Below are 12,032 nucleotides of genomic sequence, written 5' to 3' on the forward strand. Positions count from 1 at the left end.
TAGTCATTTTTCTGCCGTTTATCAGACTTTCAGAGAGGGCAAATGTCAGTGAGCGTTCCGATTTCAGTTCCCGAGCGATTCGCGCAATGAGTCTTTTTCAGCCAATTTTCTGGATTTTTGAAAATTTCTCTTTTTTGTGAAAATATCCACTAAATGAGTGAATAATATGTGTGAGGGTACCCCAGGAGAATTCCAAATGTGTGTGGGTAGAATATATATCCCACGGGGGTAAAATTGAAAAAAGTTGAAAAATTTTTTTTTTTTGGACTTAGTCATTTTTCCAGCGTTTATCAGACTTTCAGATAGGGGCATTACGATTTCAGTTCCAGAGCGATTCGCCCAATGAGTCCTTGATATTTAGTCGTTTTCAGATAATATTTTGGATTTTTGAAAATTTCACTTTTTTGTGAAAATATCCACTAAATGAGGGAATAATATGTGTGAGGGTACCCCAGGATAGTTCCAAATGTGTGTGGGTAGAATATATATCTCACGGGGGTAAAATTGAAAAAAAAAATTTTTGGACTTAGTCATTTTTCCGGCGTTTATCAGACTTTCAGATAGGGCAAATGTCAGTGAGTGTTCCGATTTCAGTTCCAGAGCAATTCGCCCAATGAGTCCTTGATATTTAGGCGTTTTCAGCCAATATTTTGGATTTTTGAAAATTTCTCTTTTTTGTGAAAATATCCACTTAATGAGGGACTAATATGTGTGAGGGTACCCCAGGAGAGTTCCAAATGTGTGTGGGTAGAATATATATCCCACGGGGGTAAAATTGAAAAAAGTTGAAAAATTTTTTTTTTTGGACTTAGTCATTTTTCCAGCGTTTATCAGACTTTCAGATAGGGGAAATGTCAGTGAGCATTACGATTTCAGTTCCAGAGCGATTCGCCCAATGAGTCCTTGATATTTAGTCGTTTTCAGACAAGTTTCTGGATTTTTGAAAATTTCACTTTTTTGTGAAAATATCCACTAAATGAGGGAATAATATGTGTGAGGGTACCCCAGGAGAGTTCCAAATGTGTGTGGGTAGAATATATATCTCACGGGGGTAAAATGGAAAAAAAAATTTTTGGACTTAGTCATTTTTCCGGCGTTTATCAGACTTTCAGATAGGGCAAATGTCTGTGAGCGTTCCGATTTCAGTTCCAGAGCGATCCGCCCAATGCGTCCTTGATATTTAGTCGTTTTCAGCCAATATTTTGGATTTTTGAAAATTTCTCTTTTTTGTGAAAATATCCACTAAATGAGGGAATAATATGTGTGAGGGTACCCCAGGATAGTTCCAAATGTGTGTGGGTAGAATATATATCCCACGGGGGTAAAATTGAAATAAGTTGAAAAATTTTTTTTTTTTGGACTTAGTCATTTTTCCAGCGTTTATCAGACTTTCAGATAGTGGCATTACGATTTCAGTTCCAGAGCGATTCGCCCAATGAGTCCTTGATATTTAGGCGTTTTCAGACAATATTTTGGATTTTTGAAAATTTCACTTTTTTGTGAAAATATCCACTAAATGAGGGAATAATATGAGTGAGGGTACCCCAGGAGAATTCCAAATGTGTGTGTAGAATATGTATCCCACGGTTGTGAATTGAAAAAAGTTGAAAAAAATTTTTTTTTTTACTTAGTCATTTTTCCGGCATTTATCAGACTTTCAGATAGGGCAAATGTCAGTGAGTGTTCCGATTTCAGTTCCAGAGCGATTCGCCCAATGATTCCTTGATATTTAGTCGTTTTCAGACAATTTTCTGGATTTTTGAAAATTTCACTTTTTTGTGAAAATATCCACTAAATGAGGGATAATATGTGTGAGGGTACCCCAGGAGAGTTCCAAATGTGTGTGGGTAGAATATATATCACACGGGGATAAAATTGAAAAAAATTTTTTTTGGTCTTAGTCATTTTTCTGGCGTTTATCAGACTTTCAGAGAGGGCAAATGTCAGTGAGAGTTCTGATTTCAGTTCCAGAGCGATTCGCCCAATGAGTCCTTGATATTTAGTCGTTTTCAGCCAATTTTCTGGATTTTTGAAAATTTCACTTTTTTGTGAAAATATCCACTAAATGAGAGAATAATATGTGTGAGGGTACCCCAGGAGAATTCCAAATGTGTGTGTGTGTAGAATATATATCCCACGGGGGTAAAATTGAAAAAAGTTGAAAAAATTTATTTTTTGGACTTAGTCATTTTTCCGGCGTTTATCAGACTTTCAGATAGGGCAAATGTCAGTGAGCGTTCCGATTTCAGTTCCAGAGCGATTCGCCCAATGAGTCCTTGATATTTAGTCGTTTTCAGCCAATATTTTGGATTTTTGAAAATTTCACTTTTTTGTGAAAATATCCACTAAATGAGGGAATAATATGTGTGAGGGTACCCCAGGAGAATTCCAAATGTGTGTGTGTAGAATATATATCCCACGGGGGTCAAATTGAAAAAAGTTGAAAAAATTTATGTTTTGGACTTAGTCATTTTTCCGGCGTTTATCAGACTTTCAGATAGGGCAAATGTCAGTGAGCGTTCCGATTTCAGTTTCAGAGCGATTTACCAATGAGTCCTTGATATTTAGTCGTTTTCAGCCAATTTTCTGGATTTTTGAAAATTTCACTTTTTTGTGAAAATATCCACTAAATGAGGGAATAATATGTGTGAGGGTACCCCAGGAGAATTCCAAATGTGTGTGTGTAGAATATATATCCCACGGGGGTAAAATTGAAAAAAGTTGAAAAATTTTTTTTTTTGGACTTAGTCATTTTTCCATCGTTTATCAGACTTTCAGATAGGGGAAATGTCAGTGAGCATTATGATTTCAGTTCCAGAGCGATTCGCCCAATGAGTCCTTGATATTTAGTCGTTTTCAGACAATTTTCTGGATTTTTGAAAATTTCACTTTTTTGTGAAAATATCCACTAAATGAGAGAATAATATGTGTGAGGGTACCCCAGGAGAGTCCAAATGTGTGTGGGTAGAATATATATCCCACGGGGGTAAAATTGAAAAAAAATTTTTTTGGACTTAGTCATTTTTCTGGCGTTTATCAGACGTTCAGATAGGGCAAATGTCAGTGAGCGTTCCGATTTCAGTTCCAGAGCGATTCGCCCAATGAGTCCTTGATATTTATTCGTTTTCAGCCAATATTTTGGATTTTTGAAAATTTCACTTTTTTGTGAAAATATCCACTAAATGAGGGAATAATATGTGTGAGGGTACCCCAGGAGAATTCCAAATGTGTGTGTGTAGAATATATATCCCACGGGGGTAAAATTGAAAAAAGTTGAAAAAAATTTTTTTTTTGGACTTAGTCATTTTTCTGGCGTTTATCAGACTTTCAGAGAGGGCAAATGTCAGTGAGCGTTCCGATTTCAGTTCCAGAGCGATTCGCCCAATGAGTCCTTGATATTTAGTCGTTTTCAGCCAATATTTTGGATTTTTGAAAATTTCACTTTTTTGTGAAAATATCCACTAAATGAGGGAATAATAAGTGTGAGGGTACCCCAGGAGAATTCCAAATGTGTGTGTGTAGAATATATATCCCACGGGGGTAAAATTGAAAAAAGTTGAAAAATATTTTTTTTTTGGACTTAGTCATTTTTCCGGCGTTTATCAGACTTTCAGATAGGGCAAATGTCAGTGAGCGTTCCGATTTCAGTTCCAGAGCGATTCGCCCAATGAGTCCTTGACATTTATGCGTTTTCAGCCAATATTTTGGATTTTTGAAAATGTCACTTTTTTGTGAAAATATCCACTAAATGAGGGAATAATATGTGTGAGGGTACCCCAGGAGAGTTCCAAATGTGTGTGGGTAGAATATATATCCCAAGGGGGTAAAATTGAAAAAGTTGAAAAAAATTTTTTTTTGGACTTAGTCATTTTTCGGGGGTTTATCAGACTTTCAGATAGGGCAAATGTCAGTGAGCGTTCCGATTTCAGTTCCAGAGCGATTCGCCCAATGAGTCCTTTATATTTAGTCGTTTTCAGCCAATATTTTGGATTTTTGAAAATTTCACTTTTTTGTGAAAATATCCACTAAATGAGGGAATAATATGTGTGAGGGTAACCCAGGAGAATTCCAAATGTGTGTGGGTAGAATATATATCCCACGGGGGTAAAATTGAAAAAAGTTGAAAAAAATTTTCTTGGGACTTAGTCATTTTTCCAGCGTTTATCAGACTTTCAGATAGTGGAAATGTCAGTGAGCGTTCCAATTTCAGTTCCAGAGCGATTCGCCCATTGAGTCCTTGTTATTTAGTCGTTTTCAGCCAATATTCTGGATTTTTGAAAATTTCACTTTTTTGTGAAAATATCCACTAAATGAGGGAATAATATGTGTGAGGGTACCCCAGGAGAGTTCCAAATGTGTGTGGGTAGAATATATATCTCACGGGGGTAAAATTGAAAAAAAAATTTTTTGGACTTCGTCATTTTTCTGGCGTTTATCAGACTTTCAGATAGGCCAAATGTCAGTGAGCGTTCCGATTTCAGTTCCAGAGCGATTCGCCCAATGAGTCCTTGATATTTAGGCGTTTTCAGCCAGTATTTGGATTTTTGAAAATTTCTCTTTTTTGTGAAAATATCCACTAAATGAGGGAATAATATGTGTGAGGGTACCCCAGGAGAGTTCCAAAGGTGTGTGGGTAGAATATATATCCCACGGGGGTAAAATTGAAAAAAGTTGAAAAATTTTTTTTTTTTGGACTTAGTCATTTTTCCAGCGTTTATCAGACTTTCAGATAGGGGAAATGTCAGTGAGCATTACGATTTCAGTTCCAGAGCAATTCACCCAATGAGTCCTTGATATTTAGTCGTTTTCAGACAATATTCTGGATTTTTGAAAATTTCACTTTTTTGTGAAAATATCCACTAAATGAGGGAATAATATGTGTGAGGGTACCCCAGGAGAATTCCAAATGTGTGTGGGTAGAATATATATCCCACGGGGGTAAAATTCAAAAAAAGTTGAAAAAAATTTTTTTGGGACTTAGTCATTTTTCTGGCGTTTATCAGACTTTCAGAGAGGGCAAATGTCAGTGAGCGTTCCGATTTCAGTTCCAGAGCGATTCGCCCAATGAGTCCTTGATATTTAGTCGTTTTCAGCCAATATTTTGGATTTTTGAAAATTTCACTTTTTTGTGAAAATATACACTAAATGAGGGAATAATATGTGTGAGGGTACCCCAGGAGAGGTCCAAATGTGTGTGGGTAGAATATATATCCCACGGGGGTAAAATTGAAAAAAATTTTTTTTGGACTTAGTCATTTTTCTGGCGTTTATCAGACTTTCAGAGAGGGCAAATGTCAGTGAGCGTTCCGATTTCAGCTCCAGAGCGATTCGCCCAATGAGTCCTTGATATTTAGTCGTTTTCAGCCAATATTTTGGATTTTTGAAAATTTCACTTTTTTGTGAAAATATCCACTAAATGAGGGAATAATATGTGTGAGGGTACCCCAGGAGAGTTCCAAATGTGTGTGTGTAGAATATATATCCCACGGGGGTAAAATTGAAAAAAGTTGAAACATTTTTTTTTTTTGGACTTATTCATTTTTCTGGCGTTTATCAGACTTTCAGAGAGGGCAAATGTCAGTGAGCGTTACGATTTCAGTTCCAGAGCGATTCGCCCAATGAGTCCTTGATATTTAGTCGTTTTCAGCCAATATTTTGGATTTTTGAAAATTTCACTTTTTTGTGAAAATATCCACTAAATGAGGGAATAATATGTGTGAGGGTACCCCAGGAGAATTCCAAATGTGTGTGTGTAGAATATATATCCCACGGGGGTAAAATTGAAAAAAGTTGAAAAAAATTTTTTTTTTGGACTTAGTCATTTTTCCGGCGTTTATCAGACTTTCAGATAGGGCAAATGTCAGTGAGCGTTCCGATTTCAGTTCCAGAGCGATTCGCCCAATGAGTCCTTGATATTTATGCGTTTTCAGCCAATATTTTGGATTTTTGAAAATTTCACTTTTTTGTGAAAATATCCACTAAATGAGGGAATAATATGTGTGAGGGTACCCCAGGAGAATTCCAAATGTGTTTGTAGAATATATATCCCACGGTTGTGAATTGAAAAAAGTTGAAAAAAATTTTTTTTTGGACTTAGTCATTTTTCCGGCGTTTATCAGACTTTCAGATAGGGCAAATGTCAGTGAGTGTTCCGATTTCAGTTCCAGAACAATTCGCCCAATGAGTCTTTGATATTTATGCGTTTTCAGCCAATATTTTGGATTTTTGAAAATTTCTCTTTTTTGTGAAAATATCCACTAAATGAGGGAATAATATGTGTGAGGGTACCCCAGGAGAGTTCCAAATGTGTGTGGGTAGAATATATATCCCAAGGGGGTAAAATTGAAAAAGTTGAAAAAAATTTTTTTTTGGACTTAGTCATTTTTCGGGGGTTTATCAGACTTTCAGATAGGGCAAATGTCAGTGAGCGTTCCAATTTCAGTTCCAGAGCGATTCGCCCATTGAGTCCTTGTTATTTAGTCGTTTTCAGCTAATATTCTGGATTTTTGAAAATTTCACTTTTTTGTGAAAATATCCACTAAATGAGGGAATAATATGTGTGAGGGTACCCCAGGAGAGTTCCAAATGTGTGTGGGTAGAATATATATCTCACGGGGGTAAAATTGAAAAAAAAATTTTTTGGACTTAGTCATTTTTCTGGCGTTTATCAGACTTTCAGATAGGCCAAATGTCAGTGAGCGTTCCGATTTCAGTTCCAGAGCGATTCGCCCAATGAGTCGTTGATATTTAGGCGTTTTCAGCCAATATTTGGATTTTTGAAAATTTCTCTTTTTTGTGAAAATATCCACTAAATGAGGGAATAATATGTGTGAGGGTACCCCAGGAGAGTTCCAAAGGTGTGTGGGTAGAATATATATCCCACGGGGGTAAAATTGAAAAAAGTTGAAAAATTTTTTTTTTTTGGACTTAGTCATTTTTCCAGCGTTTATCAGACTTTCAGATAGGGGAAATGTCAGTGAGCATTACGATTTCAGTTCCAGAGCAATTCGCCCAATGAGTCCTTGATATTTAGTCGTTTTCAGACAATATTCTGGATTTTTGAAAATTTCACTTTTTTGTGAAAATATCCACTAAATGAGGGAATAGTATGTGTGAGGGTACCCCAGGAGAGTTCCAAATGTGTGTGGGTAGAATATATATCTCACGGGGGTAAAATTGAAAAAAAAATTTTTTGGACTTAGTCATTTTTTTGGCGTTTATCAGACTTTCAGATAGGCCAAATGTCAGTGAGCGTTCCGATTTCAGTTCCAGAGCAATTCGCCCAATGAGTCCTTGATATTTAGTCGTTTTCAGACAATATTCTGGATTTTTGAAAATTTCACTTTTTTGTGAAAATATCCACTAAATGAGGGAATAATATGTGTGAGGGTACCCCAGGAGAGTTCCAAATGTGTGTGGGTAGAATATATATCTCAAGGGGGTAAAACTGAAAAAAAAATTTTTTGGACTTAGTCCTTTTTCTGGCGTTTATCAGACTTTCAGATAGGGCAAATGTCAGTGAGCGTTCCGATTTCAGTTCCAGAGCGATTCGCCCAATGAGTCCTTGATATTTTGGCGTTTTCAGCCAATTTTCTGGATTTTTGTAAATTTCACTTTTTTGTGAATATATACACTAAATGAGGGAATAATATGTGTGAGGGTACCCCAGGAGAGGTCCAAATGTGTGTGGGTAGAATATATATCCCACGGGGGTAAAATTGAAAAAAAATTTTTTTAGACTTAGTCATTTTTCTGGCGTTTATCAGACTTTCAGAGAGGGCAAATGTCAGTGAGCGTTCCGATTTCAGTTCCAGAGCGATTCGCCCAATGAGTCGTTGATATTTAGGCGTTTTCAGCCAATATTTGGATTTTTGAAAATTTCTCTTTTTTGTGAAAATATCCACTAAATGAGGGAATAATATGTGTGAGGGTACCCCAGGAGAGTTCCAAAGGTGTGTGGGTAGAATATATATCCCACGGGGGTAAAATTGAAAAAAGTTGAAAAATTTTTTTTTTTTGGACTTAGTCATTTTTCCAGCGTTTATCAGACTTTCAGAGAGGGGAAATGTCAGTGAGCATTACGATTTCAGTTCCAGAGCAATTCGCCCAATGAGTCCTTGATATTTAGTCGTTTTCAGACAATATTCTGGATTTTTGAAAATTTCACTTTTTTGTGAAAATATCCACTAAATGAGGGAATAATATGTGTGAGGGTACCCCAGGAGAATTCCAAATGTGTGTGGGTAGAATATATATCCCACGGGGGTAAAATTGAAAAAAGTTGAAAAAAATTTTTTTGGGACTTAGTCATTTTTCCAGCGTTTATCAGACTTTCAGGTAGGGGAAATGTCAGTGAGCGTTCCAATTTCAGTTCCAGAGCGATTCGCCCAATGAGTCCTTGTTATTTAGTCGTTTTCAGCCAATATTCTGGATTTTTGAAAATGTCACTTTTTTGTGAAAATATCCACTAAATGAGGGAATAGTATGTGTGAGGGTACCCCAGGAGAGTTCCAAATGTGTGTGGGTAGAATATATATCTCACGGGGGTAAAATTGAAAAAAAAATTTTTTGGACTTAGTCATTTTTTTGGCGTTTATCAGACTTTCAGATAGGCCAAATGTCAGTGAGCGTTCCGATTTCAGTTCCAGAGCAATTCGCCCAATGAGTCCTTGATATTTAGTCGTTTTCAGACAATATTCTGGATTTTTGAAAATTTCACTTTTTTGTGAAAATATCCACTAAATGAGGGAATAATATGTGTGAGGGTACCCCAGGAGAGTTCCAAATGTGTGTGGGTAGAATATATATCTCAAGGGGGTAAAACTGAAAAAAAAATTTTTTGGACTTAGTCCTTTTTCTGGCGTTTATCAGACTTTCAGATAGGGCAAATGTCAGTGAGCGTTCCGATTTCAGTTCCAGAGCGATTCGCCCAATGAGTCCTTGATATTTAGGCGTTTTCAGCCAATTTTCTGGATTTTTGTAAATTTCACTTTTTTGTGAATATATACACTAAATGAGGGAATAATATGTGTGAGGGTACCCCAGGAGAGGTCCAAATGTGTGTGGGTAGAATATATATCCCACGGGGGTAAAATTGAAAAAAAATTTTTTTGGACTTAGTCATTTTTCTGGCGTTTATCAGACTTTCAGAGAGGGCAAATGTCAGTGAGCGTTCCGATTTCAGTTCCAGAGCGATTCGCCCAATGAGTCCTTGATATTTAGTCGTTTTCAGCCAATATTTTGGATTTTTGAAAATTTCACTTTTTTGTGAAAATATACACTAAATGAGGGAATAATATGTGTGAGGGTACCCCAGGAGAGGTCCAAATGTGTGTGGGTAGAATATATATCCCACGGGGGTAAAATTGAAAAAAATTTTTTTTGGACTTAGTCATTTTTCTGGCGTTTATCAGACTTTCAGAGAGGGCAAATGTCAGTGAGCGTTCCGATTTCAGCTCCAGAGCGATTCGCCCAATGAGTCCTTGATATTTAGTCGTTTTCAGCCAATATTTTGGATTTTTGAAAATTTCACTTTTTTGTGAAAATATCCACTAAATGAGGGAATAATATGTGTGAGGGTACCCCAGGAGAGTTCCAAATGTGTGTGTGTAGAATATATATCCCACGGGGGTAAAATTGAAAAAAGTTGAAACATTTTTTTTTTTTTGGACTTATTCATTTTTCTGGCGTTTATCAGACTTTCAGAGAGGGCAAATGTCAGTGAGCGTTACGATTTCAGTTCCAGAGCGATTCGCCCAATGAGTCCTTGATATTTAGTCGTTTTCAGCCAATATTTTGGATTTTTGAAAATTTCACTTTTTTGTGAAAATATCCACTAAATGAGGGAATAGTATGTGTGAGGGTACCCCAGGAGAGTTCCAAATGTGTGTGGGTAGAATATATATCTCACGGGGGTAAAATTGAAAAAAAAATTTTTTGGACTTAGTCATTTTTTTGGCGTTTATCAGACTTTCAGATAGGCCAAATGTCAGTGAGCGTTCCGATTTCAGTTCCAGAGCAATTCGCCCAATGAGTCCTTGATATTTAGTCGTTTTCAGACAATATTCTGGATTTTTGAAAATTTCACTTTTTTGTGAAAATATCCACTAAATGAGGGAATAATATGTGTGAGGGTACCCCAGGAGAGTTCCAAATGTGTGTGGGTAGAATATATATCTCAAGGGGGTAAAACTGAAAAAAAAATTTTTTGGACTTAGTCCTTTTTCTGGCGTTTATCAGACTTTCAGATAGGGCAAATGTCAGTGAGCGTTCCGATTTCAGTTCCAGAGCGATTCGCCCAATGAGTCCTTGATATTTTGGCGTTTTCAGCCAATTTTCTGGATTTTTGTAAATTTCACTTTTTTGTGAATATATACACTAAATGAGGGAATAATATGTGTGAGGGTACCCCAGGAGAGGTCCAAATGTGTGTGGGTAGAATATATATCCCACGGGGGTAAAATTGAAAAAAAATTTTTTTAGACTTAGTCATTTTTCTGGCGTTTATCAGACTTTCAGAGAGGGCAAATGTCAGTGAGCGTTCCGATTTCAGTTCCAGAGCGATTCGCCCAATGAGTCGTTGATATTTAGGCGTTTTCAGCCAATATTTGGATTTTTGAAAATTTCTCTTTTTTGTGAAAATATCCACTAAATGAGGGAATAATATGTGTGAGGGTACCCCAGGAGAGTTCCAAAGGTGTGTGGGTAGAATATATATCCCACGGGGGTAAAATTGAAAAAAGTTGAAAAATTTTTTTTTTTTGGACTTAGTCATTTTTCCAGCGTTTATCAGACTTTCAGAGAGGGGAAATGTCAGTGAGCATTACGATTTCAGTTCCAGAGCAATTCGCCCAATGAGTCCTTGATATTTAGTCGTTTTCAGACAATATTCTGGATTTTTGAAAATTTCACTTTTTTGTGAAAATATCCACTAAATGAGGGAATAATATGTGTGAGGGTACCCCAGGAGAATTCCAAATGTGTGTGGGTAGAATATATATCCCACGGGGGTAAAATTGAAAAAAGTTGAAAAAAATTTTTTTGGGACTTAGTCATTTTTCCAGCGTTTATCAGACTTTCAGGTAGGGGAAATGTCAGTGAGCGTTCCAATTTCAGTTCCAGAGCGATTCGCCCAATGAGTCCTTGTTATTTAGTCGTTTTCAGCCAATATTCTGGATTTTTGAAAATGTCACTTTTTTGTGAAAATATCCACTAAATGAGGGAATAGTATGTGTGAGGGTACCCCAGGAGAGTTCCAAATGTGTGTGGGTAGAATATATATCTCACGGGGGTAAAATTGAAAAAAAAATTTTTTGGACTTAGTCATTTTTTTGGCGTTTATCAGACTTTCAGATAGGCCAAATGTCAGTGAGCGTTCCGATTTCAGTTCCAGAGCAATTCGCCCAATGAGTCCTTGATATTTAGTCGTTTTCAGACAATATTCTGGATTTTTGAAAATTTCACTTTTTTGTGAAAATATCCACTAAATGAGGGAATAATATGTGTGAGGGTACCCCAGGAGAGTTCCAAATGTGTGTGGGTAGAATATATATCTCAAGGGGGTAAAACTGAAAAAAAAATTTTTTGGACTTAGTCCTTTTTCTGGCGTTTATCAGACTTTCAGATAGGGCAAATGTCAGTGAGCGTTCCGATTTCAGTTCCAGAGCGATTCGCCCAATGAGTCCTTGATATTTAGGCGTTTTCAGCCAATTTTCTGGATTTTTGTAAATTTCACTTTTTTGTGAATATATACACTAAATGAGGGAATAATATGTGTGAGGGTACCCCAGGAGAGGTCCAAATGTGTGTGGGTAGAATATATATCCCACGGGGGTAAAATTGAAAAAAAATTTTTTTGGACTTAGTCATTTTTCTGGCGTTTATCAGACTTTCAGAGAGGGCAAATGTCAGTGAGCGTTCCGATTTCAGTTCCAGAGCGATTCGCCCAATGAGTCCTTGATATTTAGTCGTTTTCAGCCAATATTTTGGATTTTTGAAAATTTCACTTTTTTGTGAAAATATACACTAAATGA

Source organism: Phyllobates terribilis, unplaced genomic scaffold (assembly GCF_046119375.1).
Source record: "Phyllobates terribilis strain yellow unplaced genomic scaffold, ASM4611937v1 Scaffold_2__4_contigs__length_985480577, whole genome shotgun sequence".
NCBI classification, from domain to species: Eukaryota; Metazoa; Chordata; class Amphibia; order Anura; family Dendrobatidae; genus Phyllobates; species Phyllobates terribilis.